Source organism: Pongo abelii, chromosome 2 (assembly GCF_028885655.2).
Source record: "Pongo abelii isolate AG06213 chromosome 2, NHGRI_mPonAbe1-v2.0_pri, whole genome shotgun sequence".
Classification (NCBI taxonomy): Eukaryota; Metazoa; Chordata; class Mammalia; order Primates; family Hominidae; genus Pongo; species Pongo abelii.
Window position 1 is genome coordinate 11,235,216 of NC_085928.1, and position 27,928 is coordinate 11,263,143.

General features: G+C 42.0%; 1 long non-coding RNA gene across 1 annotated transcript in view; it reads right to left on the minus strand.

The window, feature by feature from the left end:
• The window catches only part of LOC129058439 (uncharacterized), a 45,289-nt gene continuing 17,361 nt past the window's right edge, over nt 1-27,928 (minus strand). The window contains exon 2 of the long non-coding RNA XR_008523535.2: nt 1-693. This is a non-coding gene — a long non-coding RNA (uncharacterized LOC129058439). The remainder of the gene's footprint in view (nt 694-27,928) is intronic.

Sequence of the window (27,928 nt, forward strand, 5' to 3'; positions counted from 1 at the left end):
TTTTCTTATTCTTCATTTATTAAGTATGGACAGTATTGCCTGTCTCACAGACTTAAAGAATTGAACATTTATTAAGTTGTTAATATAGCACTTTGGATGGAAAATCTTGGCTTCTGTGATGATAAGTAGGGTCCCATTAAGGAAGGCTCTTGCGGACACTCAACAGTACAACCAGTAGGCAGGCAGACAGGAAGAAGGGGGACAAATTGCTGCTCTTGCAGACTTTCACTGTGGAAGGGAGCCTCCAGGTTGGCCTCCAAATTGGATCTCCACCAATGGGAAATCACACCTTTGTATAGTCCCCACCTGTTACACCAGGGCTGGTCTGTGTGGCCAGTAGCATATGGCAGGAGTGATGGTATGTCCCTGCCAAGATTAGGTCATGAAGAGATTGCAGCTTAAGTTTTGGTCACCCTCATGCACTCTCTCAGGTCACTTGTTTTGCGAGAAGGCAGCTATCATGTTTTGATGACGCTCAGGAATCCTATGGAGAGGCCCATATGGTGAAGAACTGAAGTCTCCAACCAACAGTCAGCAAGAAACTGAGGTCTGCCAATGTCTGTGTGAACAAGCTTGGAAATGAATGCTACTCCAGTCAAGCCATCCCTGGGCCAGCAGCTTGATAGTAACCTCTTGGGAGACTTTGAACCAGAACCATTCAGTTGGTTACTCCAAATTCCTGATCCTTAGAAACTGTGAGAGAATAAATATTTGCAATTTAAGCTGCTAATTTTCAGAGTAATTTGCTACACAGCAATAGATAACTAATACATTCACCAAGGAAAACTAAAACTAGCACAGATCTGATCAGTTAATAAAATGTCTTGGGGACTTTATTCCCAGGACAGATAAAATAAACCTCATATAGATTTTAAAATTCAACAAAAAGGGATTAGGGCACAGACTTAGCACTGAACTTACTTCATAATTGCAAACAAGAAACCCCAAGCAGAGAAGTTCATGGGGTCTAGTGGAGTGCCCTCTGAGTTGGTGGTCCTGAGCTGTGGCTGTGACAGGTTCCTGCTAAACTTGAATTAAAGCATCCTTGTCAAAGCTTGCACCAAAGATTACTAGGGAAACCTGTTCATCAAACAAAGCTGTGTTTATTAAGCTTAGCAAGGAAGAGCTCAGCCTTGACAGAGTTGAGTCTCAGTATCATTGCAAATGGGAGTTAGGAGAAGGTACTTTGTGAGACTAGGGTTAGTCAGAGGGTAGTTATAGGAGAGAGATTAGTAAGTGTGTCTTGGCAGCAGTTGGTCAGAGTTTGAAAACTATTTGCTGGAATGGTCTGTTAGTGGTCTTATTTTTAGAATTGGGGGTATACGAGACCATATTGAGTTTCTGTTACTGTAGTCTTTTCCTGAAACATGGATCTGAATGAGCTAGTGTAAAAGATTTTCAACTTAGATAATTTGTTGTACAACATGGCTTAGTATGGTTCATCTGTTTTTGAGTAATAGTACACTTGTCAAGTTGTTGGCTTTATTTTCCAATGGAGAACCATCCAGTGCTTCTAAGCAGGGAATGACAATGAGACCTGTTAGGATTTTATTGCAAAAGATTATTAAATATTTATTGAGACTTATGTTTCGAGCCATGCTGGAATTACAGTAACTATACTCACTTTTCCTCCATAAGCAAACTGGAGGATATATGAAATGACTACACCCAAACATGGAACAACAAACTGCAGGATGGTGATCCCAGACAGAAGGGAAACAAATGAGGTGATACTTAATGGTTGCCTCAACTTTCTGCATGGAAGTAATTTTCAGCTCCAAACAAAGGGAGAACTCAGACAGCCTGGTGACCTTCCTGAGTTATGGTGGACATCAGAGTTTAGAGAGGTTCAGACAGCTGACAGTTGTAGAGGAGACACAGGTGGGAGCTATGGAGAAAAGAGCTCCAGAAATCTGCAAAAGGGTCCCCTTGAGTCTTTGCTGAGGACTAAATCCTTAGAATGGAATTCAGAGGACACATCCTGTGAAAAGGGGGACACATCCTTAGAATGAAATTCTAGAAGGTTGGGCAAAAAGTGACAAGGATTTGTAAGTTGAATAATTACTGGAGGTCTCAGAAGGTGGAGAAAAGTTCAAGCTCTGACCACCACAGAGGATTCTTCAATGATCCCTCCAGGCATTTTGTGAAGACCTCGTAAGGAGTCATGTCTTAGTATTAGGGTGTAGCTGGAGTGAAAGCTATCTGTCCTAGATAAAATTGAAAAATCCTAGGCTTGATGGAACCACGATGATCCAAAAGTAATGGCCTGCAAGAGAAAGCATAACACTCTTTAAAGGAAAACAGCAAAACATTCAACAATATAACAACCATAATGTCCAATATTTGGTTAAAAAAATTAATGCACATGCCAAGAAGGAGGAAAATGTGACCCATAGCCAGAAGAAAAATCAATGAGTAGAAACAGACACAGAAGTGACAGATATGATGGAACTAACAAGGATGTTAGAGCCTTGTTAAAACTATGTTCAAGTATTTGCATGGAAACATAAACACAATGAGAGAAATGGGAGATGTTAAGAAGAACCAAATCAAACTTGCTGAGATGAAAAATTACAATATCTGTTTCAGGGGGCCTCATGAGCCTTAGCTAGTTTGGTACTTTGCTGAAAGTACTCATAACTCAACATAAAGTTATACTCATGCCTATGGATTATTATAGCAAAGGATCAAGTGCAGGAACAGCAAAAACAACAAAAGAAAACAAAAGTCAAAGGTTAGATCACACACAGGCTTCTACGACCTCCATGTCTCTTTGAAAGGCATACAGATGTGATGTGCTTTTCTCTCCAGCTGTGAACTGAAAGATACATGTGATATATCTCCACCCAAAGAAGCTCACTCAAGTACTGGAGTTCAGAGTTCTTCAAGGGGGACTGGTCACATAGCTACATGAGAAGCATGGTGTGGATGCCAGACCAGGCACCAGATGCACATCATGAATCTTCGTGTTTACCTTAGACCCTGATAAGCTGGTTCATTTTGACCCACCACTTTGGGCCTTTATAATAAGACTATCATTAAGCAGTAACTATGTGACCATTCCAGGAGTTTAGTTTTCAGGACTTGGCCAAAGATCCTTGTCCTGGCTACAGGGATAAGCAAGAACTGAGTAAAATAAGCCTATTGCATTAATTGTTTCCTGCCCATACCTCAAACTAATATTCACTGGATAGAATCAGCAGCAGATTACACAGTGTAGAAGAAAAAAATGAGTGAAGAAAAGATAGTTTCTACATAGCAGTAGAAACCATCCAAAATGAAGGACAGAAGGAAGAGACTAGAAAATAAAAACGCTGAATCAGTGAGCTCTGAAACAGTCTTAGATGGTTTAACATGTGTAATTAAGGTCCCGGAAAGGGGAAGCAGGAGAGCATCAGAACAATATTTTGGGAAATAATGGAAAAAATTTTTACAAATTTAATGCAAACTATAAAACCCAGAGATCTGAGCCCTGTAAACATAACACATCATGCTAAAGGCCTGTCTACCTCAGTAAATTTTACAAAGCCCATCATGTCTGGCTTTCAACAAAAAATTACAAGGTATGCTAAAAGACAGGAAACTGTTTGAGACAGAGCAAGCATCAGAACTAGAATCAGATATGACGTGTTGGGATTATCAAATTGGGAATTTAAAACAACAAAAATAAATGTGTTAAGGGTTCTAACTGAAAAAAAGTAGAGAACATTCAAGACCTGATGTGTAATATAAACAGAGAAATGGAAATTCTAAAAACTAAAAGGGAATGCTAGAAATCAAATCCGCTATAATCAAAATGAGGATGGCCTTTGGTGGCTCATGAGTAGACTGGCCACAGCTGGGTAAAGAAGCAGTGAGCTTGAAGACAGGTTGAAAGAAACTTCCCAAAGTGAAATGCAACGAGAAAAAAGAAATGAGGAAATAAAAAGAGATCATCCAAGAATGAGGAAGAATTTCAAAGGCTGTAACATATGTGTAATTGAACTACCAGAAGAAAAAGGAGAATGGAGAAGAAGAAATATTTGAAGTAATAATGCCTGAGAATTCTACAAAATTAATGACAGCTACCAAACCAGAGATCTAGGAAGCTTGGGGAACACCAAGCAGGATAAATACCCCAACAACAAAAAACTACACCTAGGCATGTCATATTCAAACTGTAGAATTTAAAAAGAAAATCTGAAAAAAGCCAAAGAGAAAAACCACCTTTTATATGGAGGAATAGGAATAAAAATTATAGTAGGCTTCTTACCAGAAACCATGAAAGCAAGAAGAGTAAAGTGAAATATTTTAAATGTTTAAAGGAAAATCCTGCCAACCTAGGATTCCATATTCAGTGAAATTAACCTTCAAATATGAAAGAGAAAGATTTTCTTAGACAATGTTAAGTGGTATAGTGTTATCTGAAGGTTAAAGTGCACATTGGAAACTCTAGGACAATCACTGAATTTCAAGAGGAAGTATATATGTAAAGAGAGGAGATAAAATGGAACAAAATAAAATGCTCAGCTGAAACCAGAGAAGACAGAAAAGAGGGATTTAAAAGAAATACTGAATGCAACATAAAGCAGCTAGAAACATGGTGGATGTTAATTCATATATATTAATTTAGTAGGTGATTGGGGCTGGACATGGTTGTGCACATCAGTAGTCCCAGCTATTTGGGAGGCTGAGGCAGGAGGATTGCTTGATCATGCTCACACCACCGCACTCCAGCCTGTGCAAGAGTGAGACCCTGTCTCAAAAAAAAAAAAAAAAAAAAAAAAAAAGTGAAGGAGATCTAAATACACCAATTGTAACAGCGCCTCACTCCATTTTTGATGTTTGCTGACAGTTTTTAAACCTCATCCCCCTGTCTCTTTGTCCACATCTGGGCAAGCTGATAAAAAGCCCAGGTGCTTGTGTGAAGTTAAGACTGTGAAAACTCCAGCCCATGCATGGGAATCCCCAATTTCATGGTGTTTAGCAGCCCCACCCGCTAAACACCATGAAAACACCAATCCAATCTTCCTTCCCTGTTTTCTCCAGCCTTTTTTGCATCAACTTGGGAAGTCTTCCCTGCTCTCCCAGAAAGCCTCACTATGTGTGTAATAAACCTTTTCATGTGCTCTTGGGGTGTATTTGAGGTCTTCAGTCTTGTCAACCGAACCACAGTTGGACTGCAGATCCATCCTGTCCCTGTGATGTGGTCGCAATAGTTGGCCAGGAAGCAGGACATCTTGATGATGACTATTGTGGCAGGGTGAGGGTTTCCTTCTCTTGCTTTGGCTTGCTAACTGGCTGTGCTGCTTGCTGACAAGCTTGCACTTTGAGCTGTGCTATTTTGTGTTGCATTGCGGAGTTCTGCTGAGCCTCCATTAAGAATTTAACTGACACAAGTTGGAAATTTTGACTATTGGTATTCAGGACCAGAGCATGGGATTGGGTCATTCGTTAAAGTGGCCTTGGAGCATCTGTCTTGGTACAGAGCTACCTGTATGTCTCAGATCAAATTGTATGTCTCACGCACAGGCATAACTGATGCTAGACTCGGGGGAATGACTCCTACCCAGTGAGCATTGGCTATATTCTTAAGCAGTCATAACCGCTGTTCTATAGTGCTCAGGGGAAAGAATGATACCTTGTGCAATGCATGGGCTCCTCAATTGGTTGTTCATGTGGAGAAGGAGCAGTTAGCTGTGTGATGTGCTAAGATCACACTCCTAAAAGCAGGTACTTTACTAGGACACTACAAAATGTCTTTTCAGCTACTGCTGCGTATGCCTGTCACTAAAAGGATCTTAATCCTCAAGGTTATAGGAAAAAATTACCCATGGCATTCCCATGGCACAGGCAAGGAGTTAATTCCACAGTTGCCATGTGGGAGGCCTCTAACTAATGATACTGATTTGAGATTCTTTAGGGGAAGACAATTTTAAGTATGAGCAGCATGGAGAGGACCCCATCCCTGAAGTGTGTTCAGTAACCACTATGAAAAGGGGAGGGATAGAGGGAAGGTAGGAAAGAGGGAAGGAGAGAGAGAAGGAAAAAGGGAGTGAGGAAGAACGGAGGGAAGGAAAGAAGGGAGGAAAGGAAGCGGGAAGGAGGGGAAGGAAGGAGAGAATGGAAGGAAAGTAGGGAATGGGGAAGGAAGGCAGGCAGGCAGAGGGGAAGGAAGGAGGGGAGGAAGGAAGGATAGAGGTGGGAAGGAAGGAGGGAGGGAGGGAAGGAGGAAAGGAAGAAGGAAGGGAGGGAAGATAATGGGGGTGGGGAGAAGCAAAAAACTAAAATAGAAGCTCACAGTTTTACCCAATTGGAAATCTAAAATTGTCTTTAAAAATTTATATAACAAAAAGATTAATGGACACTGATTGGCTGTTTGTTTCTTTAAAAAAAAAAAAACTTTTTGAAGTATGCAATTCAGTGGTGTTAAATAAACATCATCACTATCCATTTCAGAAGTTAAAAAAAAAATTCCAAATAGGAACTCTACTCATTAAACAATAACTCTCCATGCCTTCTCCCCTAAGCCTCTGGTAACCACAATTCCACTTATTGTCTATATAAATTTGCCTGTTCTAACACCTCATATACGTGGAATTATACAATATTTGTCCTTTTGTGTCTGGCTTATTTCACTCAGCATTATGTTATAGCATTGTCATAATTTCATTCCTTTTGAAGGCTGAATAATGTTTTGTTGTTTGGATATACTGCATTTTCTTTATCCATTTATCTGTTGGTGGGCACTTGAGTGGTTTCCACCTTTTGGGTATTGTGAATAATGCTGCTGTGAACATTGGTGTACATGCATCTGTTGGGAGTCCTTGCTTTCAATTCTTTGGGGTATATACCCAGAAGTGGAATTGCTGGATCATATGGTAACTCCATATTTAATCTTTGAGGAACTGCCAGATTGTTTTCCACAGTGGCTACATCATTTTACATTTTCCTCAACAATGCACGAGGTTCCAGTTTCTCTACATCCTCACCAACACTTTCTATTTTCATATCCTAATGGCTGCAAATTGGTAGCCTATGGGTTTTTATTTGCATTTACCTAAATAAAGCCTAATTAAAACATCAGACAAGTGGCCGGGCGCAGTGGCTCACGCCGGTAATCCCAGCACTTTGGGAGACTGAGGCGGGCGGATCACGAGGTCAGGAGATCGAGACCATCCTGGCTAACACGGTGAAACCCCGTCTCTACTAAAAATACAAAAATTAGCTGGGCCTGGTGGTGGTGGGCATCTGTAGTCCCAGCTACTCCGAAGGCTGAGGCAGGAGAATGATGTGAACCCAGGAGGCGGAGCTTGCAGTGAGCCGAGATTGTGCCACTGCGCTCCAGCCTGTGTGACAGAGTGAGACTCCTTCTAAAAAAAAAAAAAAAAAAAAAAAAAATATATATATATATATATATAATCAGACAAGTTGCTGTTAAGGTATTCAAAAGTAAGGTATTCTACAAAATACCTCACCAGTACTCTTGAAAGCTGTTAAGGTCATGTAAAATAAGGAGGGTCTAAAAAACTATCATAGTCAAGAGAAGCCTAAGGAGACATGGCAATCAGATAAAATGTAATGTCCTGGATGAGAACCTGGAACAGAAAATAACTAATGTTTTTATCTAATCTGAGTAAACTATTGACTTTAGTTAATAATGTAACATGGTTCATTAATTGTAACATGTGTACCATACTAATAAGGGAAACTGGGTGGAGTGAGGGGGTGCGTAGGAACTCTGTATTATTTTCTCCATTTTTTGTACATATAAACTGTCCTAAAATCTGTTTATTTTTTAATGAAAAATCTACAGAAATTAACAAAATAATAGCAAAATATTTTGAACAACTCTATCCCACTAAATTAAAAAAAACTTATGGAAAATGGACAAACACCTGGAGAAACTGACTCAAGAAGAAATAGAAAATTTGAATATTGCTGTATTCATTAAAGAAATAAAATGTATCATTAAAACCTTTCTGCAGTGAAAAAAACAAGACTAAATGGCTTTGCCGTCAAATTTTTTCAAACATTTAAGGAGAAAAAGAAGCCAATTCTACACAAATAGGAGAAGGAAGGAACACTTCCCAACGCTTGCATCCAGCAGAACACTGGTACCCAAAAACTGACAAAGATTTTGAGAGAAAATAACTATAGACCAATACAGCATATGAAAATCAACTCCAATATTCCTAAAAATTCCATCTTCAATCCAACAAATTATACAATGGATAATACATCATGACCATCATGACCAAGTTTATATCCCAGGAATGCAATGAAATAATATGAGAAATAAAAGAAAGAAAGCAATATAGTCATCTCAATAGATTTAGAAGACAAAATTTTTTTGTTTTTTTATTATGTTTATCACTTATCCTCAAGTTTGCATTTATGATATAAATTCTGAGCTAACTAGGAATAAAACATCCTCAAACAAATGACATCTACAGAAAAAGTACAACTAACATTATACTAAGATGACTGAGCACAGGCAAGGATGATGACTTTTACCATTTTTATTTAACATTGTAATGGAGGTCCTAGTCAGTTAAGTGGTGCAAGAACTATAAATAAAAAGCACACAAATTTGAAAGGGAGACCTAAATGTCCTTATTTGCTGATGACATGATTGTGTACATAGAAAGTCCTAAGAAATCTGCCAGAAATAACTACCAGAACTTCCAGATGAATTTAAAAGTTGAAGAATACGAAGTTAACATAAAAAATCAATTGTATTTCTTTTTTTATTCTTTTTTTTTTTTTGAGATGGAGTCTTGCTCTGTTGCCCAGGCTGGAGTGCAGTGGCGTGATCTCAGCTCACTGCAACCTCCACTTCCTGGGTTCACACAATTCTCCTGCCTTAGCCTCCTGAGTAGCTGAGATTACAGGCATGCACCACCACGCCCAGCTAATTTTTGTATTTTTAGTAGAGATGGGGTTTCACCATGTTGGTCAGGCTGGTCTCAAACTCCTGACCTCGTGATCCACCCACCTCGGCCTCCCAAAGTGCTGGGATTACAGACATGAGCCACCACACTCACCAATCAATTGTATTTCTAAGAACTAACAACAAACCATATTGAATTGAAAATATGATTATAATATCATGTACAACAGCATATAAATATGAAATACTTAGAGATAGTTTTAACAAAATATGTGTAAGATCTTTATATGAAAAACTATAAAACATTGCTGAGAAATCGTAAAATGAAATAAAGATATACCATATTTATGGATTGGAAGAGTCCATATTATTAAGATGTCTCTTTCTGCTCAAATTGATTTTTGGATTCCGTGCAACCCCAGTGAAAAATCCCAGCTTGGTGGCCAAAAAAAAAAAATTCTTTTAATTTTTAAAAAAATTTCACACTTCCCGATGGATAATTTGCTGGATGTAGAAATCTGGGTTAATAATAATAATTATTTTTGAGACTGAGTCTTACTCTGTCACCCAGGCTAGAGTGCAGTGGCATGATCTTGGCTCACTGCAACCTCTGCCTCCCGGGTTCAAGCAATTCTCCTGCCTCAGCCTCCTGAGCAAGCTGGGACTACAGGCATGTGCCACTATACCTGGCTAATTTTTCTATTTTTAGTAGAGACAGGGTTTCACCACATTGGCCAAGCTAGTCTTGAACTCCTGACCTCAGGTAATCCACCCGCCTTGGCCTCCCAAAGTGCTGGGATTACAGGCACAAGCCACTGTACCTGGCCAATTTTCTTTCAGCAGTTATAAAATATGGTCCCACTTCCTTTTAGCTTTCATGGTTTCTAATGAGAAATCTGTAATTTGAATTGTCCCTTTATAAGTAAGTGTTGCTCTTCTCTGGTGGCTTTCAAAACAATCTTTCATTTGTACCAGTTTTATCATGATGTATTTAGATATCGATTTCTTTGGGTTTATCCTGCTTAGAGTTCACTGAGTTTCTTGCATCCTTGGATTTATGTCTGTGTCAAAATTGGGATATTTTCAGCCATTAGTTCTTCAAATATATTTTTATCCCTGCACCCTTTCTCCTCTTCTTCTGGGACTCTGATGACAAAAAGGCTAGATATTATTGTCACACAGTTCCCTGAAACTCAATTAAGTTTAATTTTTTTTCCTGCCAGTTGTTTAGATTGGATAATTTCTGTTGATCTGTCTTCAGGTTCATAGCCTTTTTAATCTGTCATCTCCGTTCTGCTATTGAGTCTATCTGATGCTTATTAAAATATTGGTTATTGCATTTTTCAGTTCTAAATTTTCCATTTTGTTGTTATTTATATCTTTTGTTTTTTTCCTGAGCCTTTCTATTATTTTATTCATTTCAGGAATATTTTCTATTACTGATAGGGACATTTTTATAAGAGCCATTTTCATATTTTCATCAGTTAATTTCACATCTGTATCAGCTCAGTGCTGGTGTCTATTGATTGTCCTTTCTTACACAAATAGAGATTATCTTGGTTTTTCATATGCTATTTTTTATATTGTATTCCAGACATTTTGAATATTATAAGTCTCTTGGTCTTGTTTAAATCTTATAGCAAAGGTTGACATTTTCATTTTATCAGGCAATTGACCTGATTGGGTTCAGGCTGCAAGTTCCTATCAGCATTGTATGGGGTTGGTTTCAATGTCATTTCCATTTTCAAAGTGTCCTGCCACCCAGTGTTCTCTCTGCAACTTGAAATGTCCCACAATTCAGTTGTCAAGGGCTATAGTGTGCTGTTTAGGGTCATATCCATAGGTATGTAGCTTTGAGTGAGATCAGTGATTTATAAACAACTTTGTGGGGTTGCATTCCCAAGTTCCTTCCTCTGTGCAAACTCACTAATATTTTCCAGTTCCCTAGGACTCCCTTTTTTTGTTTTTCTAGCCCCAAAGCTGGGATATTTTTCACCTCTCTCTGCCACACACTTTATGCAACTCTGTACATTAAGGGCCCAGTAGCAGGAGGACAGAGAGAGGAAAAAATGGGGTTGTCCTACATTCCAGAGATAAGGTTTCCCTCAGAGTTTTAGGCCTCTGCTATCACTGCTACCAATCTCATTGCCATGGAATTGCCTGGGGGCTGAGCATGAGCAGAGAAAAGGAAAAAAACAAAAAACAAAAACAGAATTTCTCCCACTGTCTCTGAGCCTCAGGAGGCCCTTTTCCCATTGCTCAAGTCAACAGTAGAAGGGCTTCAACTAGAGCTACCTGTCCTTGCCAATACCCAGTTCAGAGTTTCAGGCTGCACCAACCAGCCATTCCTCTGTTCCTCTCTATCTCTGCAGGCCTCCCTATTCCCTGAGACACAGCAATATTGAAATTAGGCCAGTTAATAACCCTACAGTGGCCTCTAAGTGTTCAAGTGAAAGGAAAGGAAGAGTTGTACATCTCTCACTTTAAATCAAAAGCTAGAAATGATTAGGCCCAGTGAGGACAGCATGTCAAAAGCTGAGATAGGCTGAGAGCTAAGCCTCTTGTGCCAAAGAGATAGCCAAATTGTGAATACAAAGGAAAAGTTTATGAAGGAAGTTAAAAATGCTACACAAGTGAACATGTGAATGGTTCACTGAAAGTGAAATAACCTTATTGCCCATATGGAGAAAGTTTTAGTGGTTTGGATAGAAGATCAAATCAGCCACAACATTCCCTCAAAGCCTAATCCAGAGCAAGGCCCAAACTCTTCAATTCTATGAAGGCTAAGAAAGGTGAGGAAGCTGCAGAAGAAAGATTTTAAGCCAGCAGAGGTTGGTTCATAAGGTTTAAGTACAGAAGCTGTCTTCATAACATAAAAGTGCAAGGTGGCCATGCGCGGTGGCTCACTCCTGTAATTCCAGCACTTTGGGAGGCCGAGGCAGGCGAATCACGAAGTCAGGAGATTGAGACCATCCTGGCTAACATGGCGAAATCCCGTCTCTACTAAAAATACAAAAAATTAACCGGGCATGCTGGTGGGTGCTGTAGTCCCAGCTACTCGGGAGGCTGAGGCAGGAGAATGGCTTGAACCCGGGAGGCAGAGCTTGCAGTGAGCTGAGATCTCACCACTGCACTCCAGCCTGGGCAACAGAGTGAGACTCCGTCTCAAAAAAAAAAAAGTGCAAGGTGAAGCAAGTGCTGTTGGAGAAGCTGCAGCAAGTTATCTGGAAGATCTAGCCAAGATTATTGATGAAGGTGGTAAACAGCAGATTTTCAATGTAAGCAAAACAGTCTTATATTGAGAGAAGATGCTGTCTAGGACTTTCACAGCTAGAAAGAAGTTGATGCCTGGCTTCAAAGCTTCAAAGGGACAGATTGACTCTTGTTAATACAACTGGCGACTTTAAGTTGAAGTCAGTGCTCATTTACCATTCTGAAAATCCTAGAGCCCTTAAAAATTATGTTAAATCTACTCTGCCAGTACTCTAGAAATATAATAATAAATCCTGGATGACAGCACATCTGTTTACAACATGCTTTACTGAATATTTTAAGCCCACTATTGAGCCCTGCTGCTCAGGAGAAAAGACTGCTTTCAAAATATTACTGCTCAATGAGACCAGGCACAGTGGCTTTGGCCTGTAATCCCAGCACTTTGGGAGGCCGAGGTGGGTGGATCATCTGAGGTCAGGAGTTCGAGACTAGCCTGGCCAACATGGTGAAACCCTGCCTCTACTAAAAGTACAAAAATTAGCCGGACATGGTGGGGGGCACCTGTAGTCCCATCTACTCAGGAGGCTGAGGCAGGAGAATTGCTTGAACCAAGGAGGTGGAGGTTTTAGTGAGCTGAGATCATGCCACTGCACTCCAACCTGGGTCACAGAGTGGGACTGTGTCTCAAAAAAAAAAAAAAAAATATATATATATATATATAAAAAACTGCTCATTGACAATGCACCTGGCCACTCAAAAGCCCTCCTGGAGCTATACAAGGAGATGAATGTTGTTTTCATCTCTGCTAACCCAACATCCATAGATCCCATGGATCAAGGAGTAATTTTGAATTTCAAGTCTTACTATTTGAGAAACAAATTTAATAAGGTTATAACTGCCATAGATAGTGATCTTTTTGATGGATCTGGGCAAAGTAAATTGAAAGCTTTCTGGAAAGGATTCACCATTCTGACACCATTAAGAACATTCATGATTCATGGGAGGAGATCAGAATAAACATTAACAGGAGTTTGGAAGAAGCTGATTCCAACATTCTTGGATGACTCTGAAGGGTTCAAGACTTGAGTGGAGGAAGTCACTGCAGATGTGGTGGAAACAGCAAGAGAACTAGAATTAGAAGTGGAGCCTGAAGATGTGACTGAATTGCTGCAATCTCATGATCAATCTTGAACAAATGAAGAATTGCTTCTTATGCATGAGCAATGAAAGTGGTTTCTTGAGATGGAATCTGCTCCTGGTGAAGATGCTGTGAACATTGTTGAAATGATAACAGGATTTAGAATGATCACAAAATTAGTTGATAAAGCAGCAACAGGGTTTGAGAGGATTGACTCCACTTTTGAAAGAAAAAATCTACTGTGGGTAAAATGCTATCAAACAGCATCACATGTTACAGAGAAACCTTTTGTGAAAGAGTCAATCGATGTGGCAACTTTCATTGTCTTGTATTAAGAAATTGCCACAGCCCAGGTCCCATGCCCACAGAACCTTGCTCACTGCTAGCACAGCAGTCCGAGATCGAACAGCAAGGCGGCAGTGAGGCTGGGAGAGGGGCGTCTGCCATTACTGAGGCTTGACTAGGTAAACAAAGAGGCCAGGAAGCTCGAACTGGGTGGAGCCCTGCCTCTGTAGACTCCACCTCTGGGAGCAGGGCATAGCTGAACAAAAGGTAGCAGAAACTTCTGCAGACTTAAACGTCCCTGTCTAACAGCTTTGAAGAGAGCAGTGGTTCTCCCAACACAGAGTTTGAGATCTCAGAACGGACAGACTGCCTCCTCAAGTGGGTCCCTGACCCCTGAGTAGTGTAACTGGGAGATACCTCCCAGTAGGGGCCGACTAACACCTCATACAGCTGGGTGACCCTCTGGGTCACCTCTGGGATCCTCTGAAGCTTCCAGAGGAAGGATCAGGCAGCAACATTTGCTGTTCTGCAATACTTGTTCTGCAGCCTCTGCTGGTGATACCCAGGCAAACAGAGTCTGGAGTGGACCTCCAGCAAACTCCAACAGACTTGCAGCTGAGGGTCCTGACTGTTAGAAGGAAAACTAACAAACAGAAAGGAATAGCATCAACAAAACAAAAAGGACATCCACACCAAAACCCCATCTGTAGGTCACCATCATCAAAGACCAAAGGTAGATAAAACCACAAAGATGAGGAGAAACCAGATCAGAAAAGCTGAAAATTCTGAAACTCAGAGCACCTCTTCTCCAAAGGATCACAACTCCTCACCAGCAATGGAAGAAAGCTGGACGGAGAATGACTTTGACGAGTTGACAGAAGTAGGCTTCAGAAGATCCGTAACAACAAAATTCTCTCAGCTAAAGGAAAATGTTCAAACCCATCGCAAAGAAGCTAAACACCTTGGAAAAAGATTAGACGAATGGCTAACTAGAATAAACGATGTAGAGAAGGCCTTAAATGACCTGATGGAGCTGAAAACCATGGCATGAGAACTACGTGACACATGCACAAGCTTCAGTAGCCAATTCTATCAAGTGGAAGAAAGGGTATCAGTGATTGAAGATCAAATGAATGAAATGAAGTGAGAAGAGAAGTTTAGAGAAAAAAGAGTAAAAAGAATCGAACAAAGCCTCCAAGAAATATGGAACTATGTGAAAAGACCACATGTATGTTTGATTGGTGTACCTGAAAGTGATGGGGAGAATGGAACCAAGTTAGAGAACACTCTTCAGGATATTATCCAGAAGAACTTCCCCAACCTAGCAAGACAGGCCAACATTCAAATTCAGGAAATACAGAGAATGCCATAAAGATACTCCTCCAGAAGAGCAACCCCAAGACACATAATTATCAGATTCACCAAGGTTGAAGTGAAGGAAAAAATGTTAAGGGGAGCCAGAGAGAAAGGTCGGATTATGCACAAAGGGAATCCCATCAGACTAACAGTGGATCCCTCAGCAGAAACTCTACAAGCCAGAAGAGAGTGGGGGCCAATATTCAACATTCTTAAAGAAAAGAATTTTCAACCCAAAATTTCATATCCAGCCAAACTAAGCTTCATAAGTGAAGGAGAAACAAAACACAGACAAGCAAATGCTGAGAGATTTTGTCACCACCAGGCCTGCCTTATAAGAGCTCCTGAAGGAAGCACTAAACATGGAAAGGAACAACCGGTACCAGCCACTGCAAAAACATGCCAAATTGTAAAGATCATCAATGCTAGGAAGAAACTGCATCAACTAATGAGCAAAATAACCAGCTAACATCATAATGACAGGATCAAATTCACACATAACAATATTAACCTAAATGTAAATGGGCTAAATGCCCCAATTAAAAGACACAGACTGGCAAATTGGATAAAGAGTCAAGACCCATCAGTGTGCTGTATTCCGGAGACCCACCTCACATGCAGAGACACACATAGGCTCAAGATAAAGGGATGGAGGAAGATCTACCAAGCAAATGGAAAACAAAAAGAAGCAGGGGTTGCAATCCTAGTCTCTGATAAAACAGACTTTAAACCAACAAAGATCAAAAGAGACAAAGAAGGCCATTACATAATGGTAAAGGGATCAATTCAACAAGAAGAGCTAACTATCTTAAATATATATGCACCCAATATAGCAGCACCCAGACTCATAAAGCAAGTCCTTAGAGACCTACAAAGAGACTTAGACTCCCACACAATAATAATGGGAGACTTTAACACCCCACTGTCAATATTAGACAGATCAACGAGACAGAAAGTTAACAAGGATATCCAGGACTTGAACTCAGCTCTGCACCAAGCGGACCTAATAGACATCTACAGAACTCTCCACCCCAAATCAACAGAATGTACATTCTTCTCAGCACCACATCACACTTATTCCAAAATTGACCACATAGTTGGAAGTAAAGCACTCCTCAGCAAATGTAAAAGAACAGAAATTATAACAAACTGTCTCTCAGACCACAGTGCAATCAAAGTAGAACTCAGGATTAAGAAACTCACTCAAAACTGCACAACTACATGGAAACTGAGCAACCTGCTCCTGAATGACTACTGGGTACATAACGAAATGAAGGCAGAAATAAAGATGTTCTTTGAAACCAACGAGAACAAAAACACAACATACCAGAATTTCTGGGACACATTTAAAGCAGCGTGTAGAGGGAAATTTATAGCACTAAATGCCCACAAGAGAAACCAGGAAAGATCTAAAATTGACACCCTAACATTACAATTAAAAGAACTAGAGAAGCAAGAGCAAACACATTCAAAAGCTAGCAGAAGGCAAGAAATAACTAAGATCAGAGCAGAACTGAAAGAGAGAGAGACATTAAAAAAACCTTCAAAAAATCAAGGAATCCAGGAGCTGGTTGTTTTGAAAAGATCAACAAAATTGATAGACCGCTAGCAAGGCTAATAAAGAAGAAAGAAGAATCAAATTGACGCAATAAAAATGATAAAGGGGATATCACTACTGATCCCACAGAAATGCAAACCACCATCAGGGAATACTATAAACACCTCTACGCAAATAAACTAGAAAATCTAGAAGAAATGGATAAATTCCTGGACACATACACCCTCTCAAGACTAAACCAGGAAGAAGTTGAATCCCTGAATAGACCAATAACAGGCTCTAAAATTGAGGCAATAATTAATAGCTTACCAACCAAAAAAAGTCCAGGATGAGACAGATTCACAGCCGAATTCTAACAGAGGTACAAAGAGGAGCTGGTACCATTCCTTCTGAAACTATTCCAATCAATAGAAAAAGAGGGAATCCTCCCTAATTCATTTTATGAGGCCAGCATCATCCTCATACCAAAGCCTGGCAGAGACACAACAAAAAAAGAGAATTTTAGACCAATATCCCTGATGAACATCAATGCAAAAATCCTCAATAAAATACTGGCAAACCGAATCCAGCAGCACATCAAAAAGCTTATCCACCACAATCAAGTTGGCATCATCCCTGGGATGCAAGGCTGGTTCAACATACGCAAATCAATAAACGTAATACATCACATAAACAGAACCAAAGACAAAAACCACATGATTATCTCGATAGATGCAGAAAAGGCCTTTGACAAAATTCAATAGCCCTTCATGCTAAAAACTCTCAATGAACTAGGTATTGATGGGACGTATCTCAAAATAATAAGAGCTATCTATGACAAACCCACAGCCAATATCATACTGAATGTGCAAAAACTGGAAGCATTCCCTTTGAAAACTGGCACAGGACAGGGATGCCCTCTCTCACCACTCCTATTCAACATAGTGTTGGAAGTTCTGGCCAGGGCAATCAGGCAAGAGAAAGAAAGGGTATGCAATTAGGAAAAGAGGAAGTCAAATTGTCCCTGTTTGCAGATGACATGATTGTATATTTAGAAAACCCCATCATCTCAGCCCCAAATCTCCTTAAGCTGATAGGCAACTTCAGCAAAGTCTCAGGATACAAAATCAATGTGCAAAAATCACAAGCATTCCTATACACCAATAACAGACAAACAGAGAGCCAAATCATGAGTGAACTCCCACAATTGCTTCAAAGAGAATAAAATACCTAGGAATCCAACTTACAAGGGATGTGAAGGACCTCTTCAAGGAGAACTACAAACCACTGCTCAACGAAATAAAAGAGGATACAAACAAATGGAAGAACATTCCACGCTCATGGATAGGAAGAATCAATATCATGAAAATGGCCATACTGCCCAAGGTAACTTATAGATTCAATGCCATCCCCATCAAGCTACCAATGACTTTCTTCACAGAATTGGAAAAAACTACTTTAAAGTTCATATGAAACGAAAAAAAGAGCCTACATTGCCAAGACAATCCTAAGCAAAAAGAACAAAGCTGGAGGCATCACGCTACCTGACTTCAAACTATATTACCAGGCTACAGTAACCAAAACAGCGTGGTACTGGTACCAAAACAGAGATATAGACCAATGGAACAGAACAGAGCCCTCAGAAACAATACCACACATCTACAACCATCTGATCTTTGACAAACCTGACAAAAACAAGAAATGGGGAAAGGATTCCCTATTTAATAAATGGTGCTGGGAAAACTGGCTAGCCATATGTAGAAAGCTGAAACTGGATCCCTTCCTTACACCTTTTACAAAAATCAATTCAAGATGGATTAAAGACTTAAATGTTAGACCTAAAACCATAAAAACCCTAGAAGAAAACCTAGGCAATACCATTTAGGACATAGGCATGGGCAAGGACTTCATGTCTAAAACACCAAAAGCAATGGCAACAAAAGCCAAAATTGACAAATGGGATCTAATTAAACTAAAGAGCTTCTGCACAGCAAAGGAAACTACCATCAGAGTGAACAGGCAACCTACAAAAGGGGAGAAAATTTTCGCAACCTACTCATCTGACAAAGGGCTAATATCCAGAATCTACAATGAACTCCAACAAATTTACAAGAAAAAAACAAACAACCCCATCAAAAAGTGGGCGAAGGACATGAACAGACACTTCTCAAAAGAAGACATTTATGCAGCCAAAAAACACATGAAAAAATGCTCACCATCACTGGCCATCAGAGAAATGCAAATCAAAACCACAATGAGATACCATCTCACACCAGTTAGAATGGCAGTCATTAAAAAGTCAGGAAACAACAGGTGCTGGAGAGGATGTGGAGAAATAGGAACACTTTTACACTGTTGGTGGGACTGTAAACTAGTTCAACCCTTGTGGAAGTCAGTGTGGCGATTCCTCAGGGATCTAGAACTAGAAATTCCATTCGACCCAGCCATCCCATTACTGGGTATATACCCAAAGGACTATAAATCATGCTGCTATAAAGACACATGCACACGTATGTTTATTGCGGCATTATTCACAATAGCAAAGACTTGGAACCAACCCAAATGTCCAACAATGATAGACTGGATTAAGAAAATGTGGCACATATACACCATGGAATACTATGCAGCCATAAAAAATGATGAGTTCACGTCCTTTGTAGGGACATGGATGAAATTGGAAATCATCATTCTCAGTAAACTATCGCAAGAACAAAAAACCAAACACCGCATATTCTCACTCATAGGTGGGAATTGAACAATGAGAACACATGGACACAGGAAGGGGAACATCACACTTCGGGGACTGTTGTGGGGTGGGGGGAGGGGGGAGGGATAGCATTGGGAGATATACCTAATGCTAGATGACGAGTTGGTGGGTGCAGCACACCAGCATGGCACATGTATACATATGTAACTTACCTGCACGTTGCACACATGTACCATAGAGCCTAAAGTATAATAATAATAATAATAATAATAATAAAAAGAAAAAAAAATAACCTATAGTAGATACATAAGAAGATAAAGAGAAAAGAATCATAATACATGTATGAAGTTCTAGAAAAGACCAACCTAATATGTAGTGATAAAAAGCAAATCAGTGGTTGGCTGGGGTAAGTGTTAGTAGTTATTGGGAAGGGACACAATGGGAGTAATGGGAAGGTTCATTATCTTGAGTGTGGTGATGGCTACAGGACTGTATGAATTAGTTGATTCATCAATCAGTCATAAATCAAAATGAATACCTATTTGGTGCATTTTGTTATACTTTTGAAGTATAAATTATACTTCAAAATTGATTTTTTTAAAAAGAGACAAGGTCTCACCCTGTTGCCCAGGCTGTGTTGAGGTGCAGTCGTAGATTACTGTAACTTCTAACTCCTGGGCTCAAGTGATCCTCCTGCCTCAGCCTCCTGAGTAGCTGGGACTACAGGCATGTACCACCATGCCCAGCTAAATTTTTTTTAACTTTTTGTAGAGTCGAGATCTCGCTTTGTTGCCCAGGCTGGTCTTGAATTCCTGGCCTCAAGTGATCCTCCTGCCTTGGCCTCCAAGAGCACTGGGATTACAGATGTCAGCCATTACACCTGGCCCAAATTGATATTTAATCAATGCTCAAAGTATACATTGAACAGTTACCAAATGGTAGACACTGGTTGGGTGAAAAGTATGTAGCAAGAGGGACTGGGGATGTCACATGTTTCTAGCTAAAGTGGCTGAGGACAGGATGAATGAAGGGAAATGAGAATCTAGGTAGAAGAGCAGGTCTGAGGGGTGTGTGTGTGTGTGTGTTTATCCAGAATTAAGCATCTGGGATGCAGTGTCACAGAATTTTCCCATTATCAGACTGTGATTTTATTAACTCTCCTGATTAATCAATAATGTTTCCCATTAGCACTGGCAGACTGTATACTTGGGTTTCATTCTTTAGTCCCAGCATGACACTGCCATGTGAACAGTATGCAGGAAGAGATGTGTGGGAATTAGCTTCCAGCACTACTGATGGCTTTATTTCTGTGATTTGAACCACCTGTCTTGGGCTCCTATGGGCTGTACCAGGTCATCTGTGACCCTGGCCACCCAGGTTTCTCAACTCCTTCAATTTCCCTCCAGATTCAAAGATGATCCGTGATTGTTGCATTTGAGGAGCAACTCAGTTGCTCTGTTTCACTTCTGTTGTCAAGCTACCTGCCACATGAGTGGGGAAAACATTTCACCATATTATGGCTTTCTTGGGAGCAGTTTCTATCTTAGGAGTGAATGCAGAGTGGCAGTTTTGTTCTTGTTTGGGGGCTGATGAAAATCCTTGGGTGAAGTCACTGCAGGATGTTAGCTGTGCAGGCTGAGTGGATGTAAGTGAACATATTTGGTGCACCGCTCCTGGCAAACATGCTGTGACTCTATTGCCCCAAATTGTCTTCTTAGAGCACAAAATGTTTTCTTAATATGTTTCGTTTGTGTGATATAAGTGACTATGGACTACTGAAGACTTCAGCTGTTCCCTGGAGGTTGCCTGATTATACTAGGTAGGAAACATTCTCTGCCTTGTTAACTTGCCTTCATCCCTTTCTTCAGCAAGAAGCCTGTGATGATTTTATAAGGTGGTATATGTGACTGCTTTAAGCTATAAGTCAGTGAATTCATTTAATACCATTGACAGCCTTAGCTAGTCCCATGCTGTGGTGTTAGGAAATCACCGTTGTTTATTCAGCCATTGTTGTGACACAAGACCCAGTCCTGCATAGGGGATTATGTATGGTCTGCACCCTCAAACAGTTTATAATTTACTGAGAATACCAGGCACAGGTAAACGGTCAACTGCACAGATTAGTTTTGTCATGTGCAGGGAAGGGAATGAATATTGAATTCTGCAGTAAGCTGAAGTCATGCTGGGTTTATACATTCATCTAACCATCTCAACAACACTACAAAATACGGATGAGGAAACTGTGTCCACAGGGAGAGTGGCCCTCCTTTGGAGCCATGTTTCACACCTCAGCCTGTTGATTCCAAACTCATTCTTTTTCCACTTTATCAAGGCAGCATGAGATAATGTTAATAAATTAATAGGTAGGACTCAGTTTATATTTCATGTGATCAGAACATTTTACCCTTTTTTGGACAGGTTTAATTTGTCTGCCATCTTTTGCTCATTAAAATTGCCATAAAAAATAAACAGTTTGAAAGGTATACATGTTTAAAAGCAGAGACCTATCCTCACTTAGTATTTCTTCTACTGATGGAAGTCTCAAAGTGATCAAAGACCATGCTGTGGGTTTTACAGCTGTTCATACAAAGCCCTCAGGCGTAACTTCTCTGCCGTCTGTTCTGGTTTTGATCTTCAATATAAAGAGCCAGGACTCAAGTCATTCCCCAGCTGGGACAGATGTCCAGGGAATGCACCTCGTGCTTATTGGGAGAATAGGGGCTTGCCCCATCTGCTCTTGAGTCACTTACTGCTGCAGGTTGCTGCTGGATCTGTCCGCTTCTCTTGGAACTCTCGGAACTCATATTGCTTCCCTGCTGCCCTCTGCATGGCTCTCTGTGCCACCTAGCCACTCTCCTCATGGCCAGACATCTCTTTCAGCTCAGTGCTAGGACCCATGTTTATATATTTTAATCTCTAGGAAGTTAAGCCATTTTCCATCTATGTTGTAAGTGGGGGGAAAACCCACAAAAAACAAACAAAAACAAAACACCTCAACTCAGTTTTATCTGTTTTGGGCTTCAGCTAGAACTTGTTTTAGCATTTCTCACAGGTCTGGTAGAGACTGATTTCCTCAGCTTTTGTCTATCTGTAAATGTCTTTATTTCAATTTCATTTTTGAAGGTTATTTCTGCTGGATAGAGAAGTCTAATTTGACATTTTCCCCCTTTCAGCACTTTAAGGATGCAGTTCCTTCATCTTCTTGTTTCTGTTGTTACTGATGAGACATCAGCTGTTGCCCTTATTGTTTTCCTCTTATGTAATGTATCTTTTTTCCATTCTCTGCCAGCTCTTAAGATTTTTCTTCTTTATTTTTAATTTTCAGCAGTTTGGCTCTTATGTACCTATAGATGTTTTTCTTTGTACCCATCCTGCTTGAGCTTTACTGAGCTTTTGGATTTGTAGGTTGATGTCTTACACCAAGTTTGGAAAATTCTCAGCTATTACCTCTTCAAATGTTTATTCTGTCCATACTGTCTCTCCTAGAATTCCAGCTGCAGATGTGTTACACTTCTAATGTCCTACATATCTCAGACTTTCAGTTTTTTCCTCTTTGTATTTCAGTTTGGATAATTGTAATTCAGTTTGGATATACTGACCTGTTTTTAGGTTCACTGATTATTTCTTCTACTATATCCAATCTTCTGTTAAAACTATTAAATGAATTCTTCATTTATGAACTGTATTTTTCCTTTTTAGCATTTCTGTAGGTTCTTTTTTATATTTTCATTTATCTGCTCAAATTCCTCCTCTATTCTCACATAACATCCACCTTTCGTTTAGACTATTTAACATATTTATCGGAGTTCTATAGCCCCTGTCTGTTCCCAACACCTTGGTCATCCCTGTCTGCTTTTATTGAACGCTTTGAACGTTACCTCTTATTGATGGGTTACATTTTCTTGTTTTTTGACATGTCTCCTAAGTTTGCATGTCAGGCATTATGTATGAAAGGATAGGCTGAAGAAAGGGCAGGCTCTGCCCTCCACGGGTAAGGTAGGAGAGGGCTATCCAGGACCCTGGGGTTGGCTGCCCATTGAACAGCTTGAATCCCGGTGCTCAGGGTGTTAGTGATTCTCACGACCTAAAGTAGAGGCTGAAGTATTAATAAATAACATTTACCCCCCAGAAAAAGAGTGTTCCTCCTTTTCTGCCCATGTGTTAGTGTGGGTGGCTCAGTCCATCCAAATGTAGCCAAGCTGGGTTGGGCTTTTTTTGCAGTTTTAGTCAGACTCTTCTCCACAAACCTTACATGTCTTGAAAGTGTGATCAGGACTGACCCATCGGCAGGGCTTAGGATCTCAGCACTGGAAAGACTCCAGCCATCTTCATGCTTTCCAGCCTGCACCCAGCATATGACCACAGGAGACTTTTCTCTGCCTTACTGAGAGCCCTCGGCCCTGGGGACTGCTCAGGCATTCTTGTTGCTCTCCAGTGCTGCCTCTGGGGTCCCCTTGTGCCCTGTGCCATGCCTCCAGTCTTTGCTGCATTGGAGGGATGCCTCTTATCAATCCTGTTCTGCCCTGTGCATGGGTGGAGAACCAGGGTGGGTGGGTGCCGACCTGTCCTGAGCTGGGGCTCCTGGGAATTGGAATCCACACACCTACTCCCCATGTGTTCTGCTGTGAGCATGGCTGGTTTCTCCTCCCCATCCATGGTGGGCTCCTCCACTTCCAGCACTTTACCTGGAGGAAAGCAGCTTTCGGCCCCCTCCTTCTGAGCAGGCTTGTCACTTCTGGGGATTTATTTTAGTCTGCCTTGTTTTTGCTTTTGTTTTTGTTTGCATTCTCAGCTCTCTGGTAGGTTACAAACAAACAATCATTTTGTCACTTAAGCAGACTGTTTGTCTCATTAAGGCAGGATTGGGGATTTCCCTGTGACTTCCTCCATTCAGCAAATGTTTACTTGCCAGAAATACCATGTTTCACATAAATTGCTCCTTACAGAGCCCTGGGTTTCATAGCAGAATCCTAGCCCTTTGGTTTGCAGCTGTGTGTCGGAGGCCAACCTCTCACTTCTCTGAGTTCTGTCACCTTTTCTGAGGAGCGCAGGCAATGAGAGTCACTAACCCTGAGTGCTGGCCTTCAAGCTGTTCAGTGGGCTTGAACAGGGGCCTGGCTAGCCCTCCCATACCTTACCTGTGGAGGGCAGAGCCTGCATTTTCTTATCATAGGAAATAGCAGAATGGCTCACACTAGTCCGTATGTTTTATGGTAAAATACCAGGAAAACTGCTTTTAAAATCAACAACAACAATAGCAACGATGTATTGAGCTCTGTGCCAGGCACATTTTCTGTGTCTCATTTAACCTGCACCGAAGCTCTCTGAGGCAGGGGCTGTATTTAATTGTCAACTCCATGAGACTCACAGGAAGCAGATGAAGATTTATAAAACTTGCCCAAGGCCCAGAGTTAGTAAGTGTTGGGACTGGGATTTGAACCGAGGCAGTCTGTCTTCTGAACCCAGGATGCCAGCCTGTGATCAGGGACTGCCCGCCTTAGCTCTTGGTTTGCGGGAGAACAGGAGATGCCACCACACACAAGAGAGGGAGAGGATGGAGAGGAGAGTCCCATTGTGGCATGCTGCTGATCACGGATCCAAGCCAATGGGGACCACCAAGGGGAGTGTCAGGGGTGCCACACAAGGCTGCTTCTCTGCTGGGGTTAGTGCAGGCTGAGTGTGCAAAGGGGAGGACATGGCGTGGACAGAACCCCAGATCTAGTGGTGGCTGTGTCTGGCCTGCAGAAAGGAGCAGGGCATGTGGGCAGGGCAACAGTTCTCTGCGAGCCCCTTCATCTGTGGCTGGTTCCTGCTCTACATTTGTCAGGGTGAAATGTGGTTGTGACTATTGCTAAGATCACAAGGGAGAGACCCCGGAGGAAGCAGTGTGACTGAGCACCTGGAGAAGTTGGCCAGGGCTGGAGCCCATCCCCTGGGAGGGCACAGGTGTACAGGGACTGCTTGAGGGAAGTTTGGGGATCACCAGAGGCCCAGGGAGGGCAGCCCTTCTTCCCCCTTCATCCCTTTGCCCTGCGTTGCGAGGGACTCATCTAGCAGATGTGTCGTCTTTAACCCCACAACAACCCTGCCAGGAGGCATGGCTTATTCCTGGCCTCCATTTGAGGAGACTGAGGGTCAGGAGGTGAAGGGCCTGCCCAGAGTCACACAGCACGAGGCGCAGAGCAGGACCAGGCCCCAGGCAGTGGGGCAAGAGCCCAGGCCTCTCTTCCTCCAGGTGCAGCTCTCCAGGGTCACCCACTCAAGGATCGTGTGGCCCTGGCACTGGGTTGTGTGTTATTAGATTTTGTGTGTGGATCCCTTAGCTGCTGCCCAGAACCAGGCATGGGAGGCCAGGCTTTGTTCAGGGCAAGGGGCAGAGCACCAGGAGATGAGGTAAGGACATGGGCGTGGGGCTGCCCTCACCCCCACCAGGAGAGCAGTTCCTGGTGCACAGCAGAAGAATTAGGGAGTGGGGGGTGTGGAGGTCACTTGGGGCAGGAGGGGGGTGGGCAGAGCATTATGGGATGGTAGTGTGGGGGCTAGTTCATGGGCTGGTACTTTGAGGATGGGCTTCTGAAGACAGAGCCCAGGGGCTGGTGGGTTCAGCCCAGTGTGTTGGGGAGGGCAGACTTGGAGTGCAGGGCTGCCCTCTGGGTGTTGGGCAGCCTTGAGACCTACAGCACTGCCTCCAAACTGCAGTTGTGATGCCCCCCACTCCCCTCTCACCCTGCCCAGGGACACTTGTCAATGTCAGAGACATTTTGGTCACCACAGCTGGAGAGTTGGGAGCTGCACTGGCATTTGGCTGGGAGAGGCCAGGGATGCTAAACATCCCAGAAGCATGGGCAGCCCCACACCAGGAAGTCCAGCAGTGTGGAGGCAGAGACCCCAGCCCCTCCTGCTCCACAGCCCTGGGTCCTCCTCAGGCACTGTTGTCCCCCGGCCACCCATCTAGGCCGCAGCTCCCAGCACACACTCTGCCTCCCAGCACACACCACATCTACGACCCGCATCTCAGCAATTGGCACCTCCATGCTGCCCCAGCAGAGGCTCATCCTTGACATTTCTTTTGCCTCCCCTCCACATCCAACCCTCTCAATTCCACGTCCTAAGTCCCCCTGTCATGTCCACCCCTCCCATCTGTCCTTCCCATGTCCACAAATCCACAAATCTGATGATGATACTCTCCTGCTTAAAACCTTTTAAAGATACCCTGTTTCTTTTGGATTGCGTAAGAATAGCAAACACCCACCCAGCCTCCCAGTGTGCAAGTACCATCTGAGGACCTCCACAGCCATTTCATCCTCCCTGCAACTATGATTGCTCCCATTTGACAGGTGAGGAAACTAAGGTGAGAGAGTAAGTAATGCATCCAAGGTCATGCACTGGTGAGTGGTGGATCTTGACTTTGAGCCTGTGTAAATGACCACCAGTACTCTAATACCACAGACCAAAGTCCCTAGCATGGCTCAAGGCCCTGCCTAGTGGGGGGCTGCCCATCTTCCAGCTACCCCCAGCTCCCTGCTCTCCAGCCAGGTGCCCAGCCAACCAGCTCTGCACTTTCTATGCCCGCAGCCCTTTCCCTTCCCCTTTATCTAATCAATGTGTACTCAGCCCCCACCCACAGAGAATTTCCTTCTTGGTTATTTGGTTCCGGCCTGCCTCCCCCAGGAGGCTGCATACTGCATGGGAGGAGGGCCTGTGTCTGGTTTGCTCATCACTGCATTCCCAGCTCCTGATGCACTGCCTGACTCCTAGTAGGTGTGCAATAAATATTTGTGGAAAAGAGTTTAATGAATTATGTAGAAAGAACCTCTAACCCTAGGAGAACAGCTGCTGGGCACACACCTGCAGTGGTGCGTGATGAGCACAGAAGAGGGTGCCTCCCACCCTGGTGACTGCAGCACCTGCCCTTGGAGGGGCTGCCAAGAACCTTCCCCGAGCTGGACGCATCAGCGTTCGTGACCACATTTAATAACAGGCAGAACGGCCAGGCGCGGTGGCTCACACCTGTTATCCCAACACTTTGGGAGGCTGAGGTGGGCGGATCACGAGGTCAGGAGTTCCAGACCAGGTTGGCCAATATGGTGAAACCCTGTCTCTACTAAAAATACAAAAATTAGCTGGGTGTGGTGGCATGCACCTGTAGTCCTGGCTACTCGGGAGGCTGAGGCAGAAGAATTGCTCAAACCCATTGAAATTTCTAGTTTTTCCACATCCTCAGCAATAATTCTTTATAATAGGCATTAATGGGTAGAGAGTGGTGTCTCACTGAGGTTTTAATTTTCATTTCTGTAGTGACCAACAATATTGAGGGCCCTTTAGGTACTTCTCAGCCAGTCATATACCTTTTTTGGTGAAATGTCTTTTCAGATCTTTTGTCCATATTTTAACTGGGTTGTTTTGTTTTCTTATTTTTGGGTGATAAGAGCTCTTTATATTATTTGGATACCAGTTATTTACCATATATATGATTTGAAAATATTTCCTCCCCATTTGTGGCTTGTTTCATTTTTATAATGGTGTCTTTAGAAGCACAAAAATTATAATTTTGATAAAGTCTGACTGTCAGTTTTTCCCTCCTTTGGATTATGATTTTGGTATCTTATTTAATAACTATGCCTAATGCAAAATCATAAAGTTTGTCTCATTTTTCTAGAAGTTTTATAGTTTTAGCTCTTATATTTCAGTCTATGATCTATTTTTGGTAATTTTTGTGTATGATGTGAGGTAAGCTTTTAAGTTCACTTTTTTGCCTGCGTATATCTAATTGTCCCAGTACCATTGGACAGAGTACCCTTGAAAGACTGCCTTTTCCGG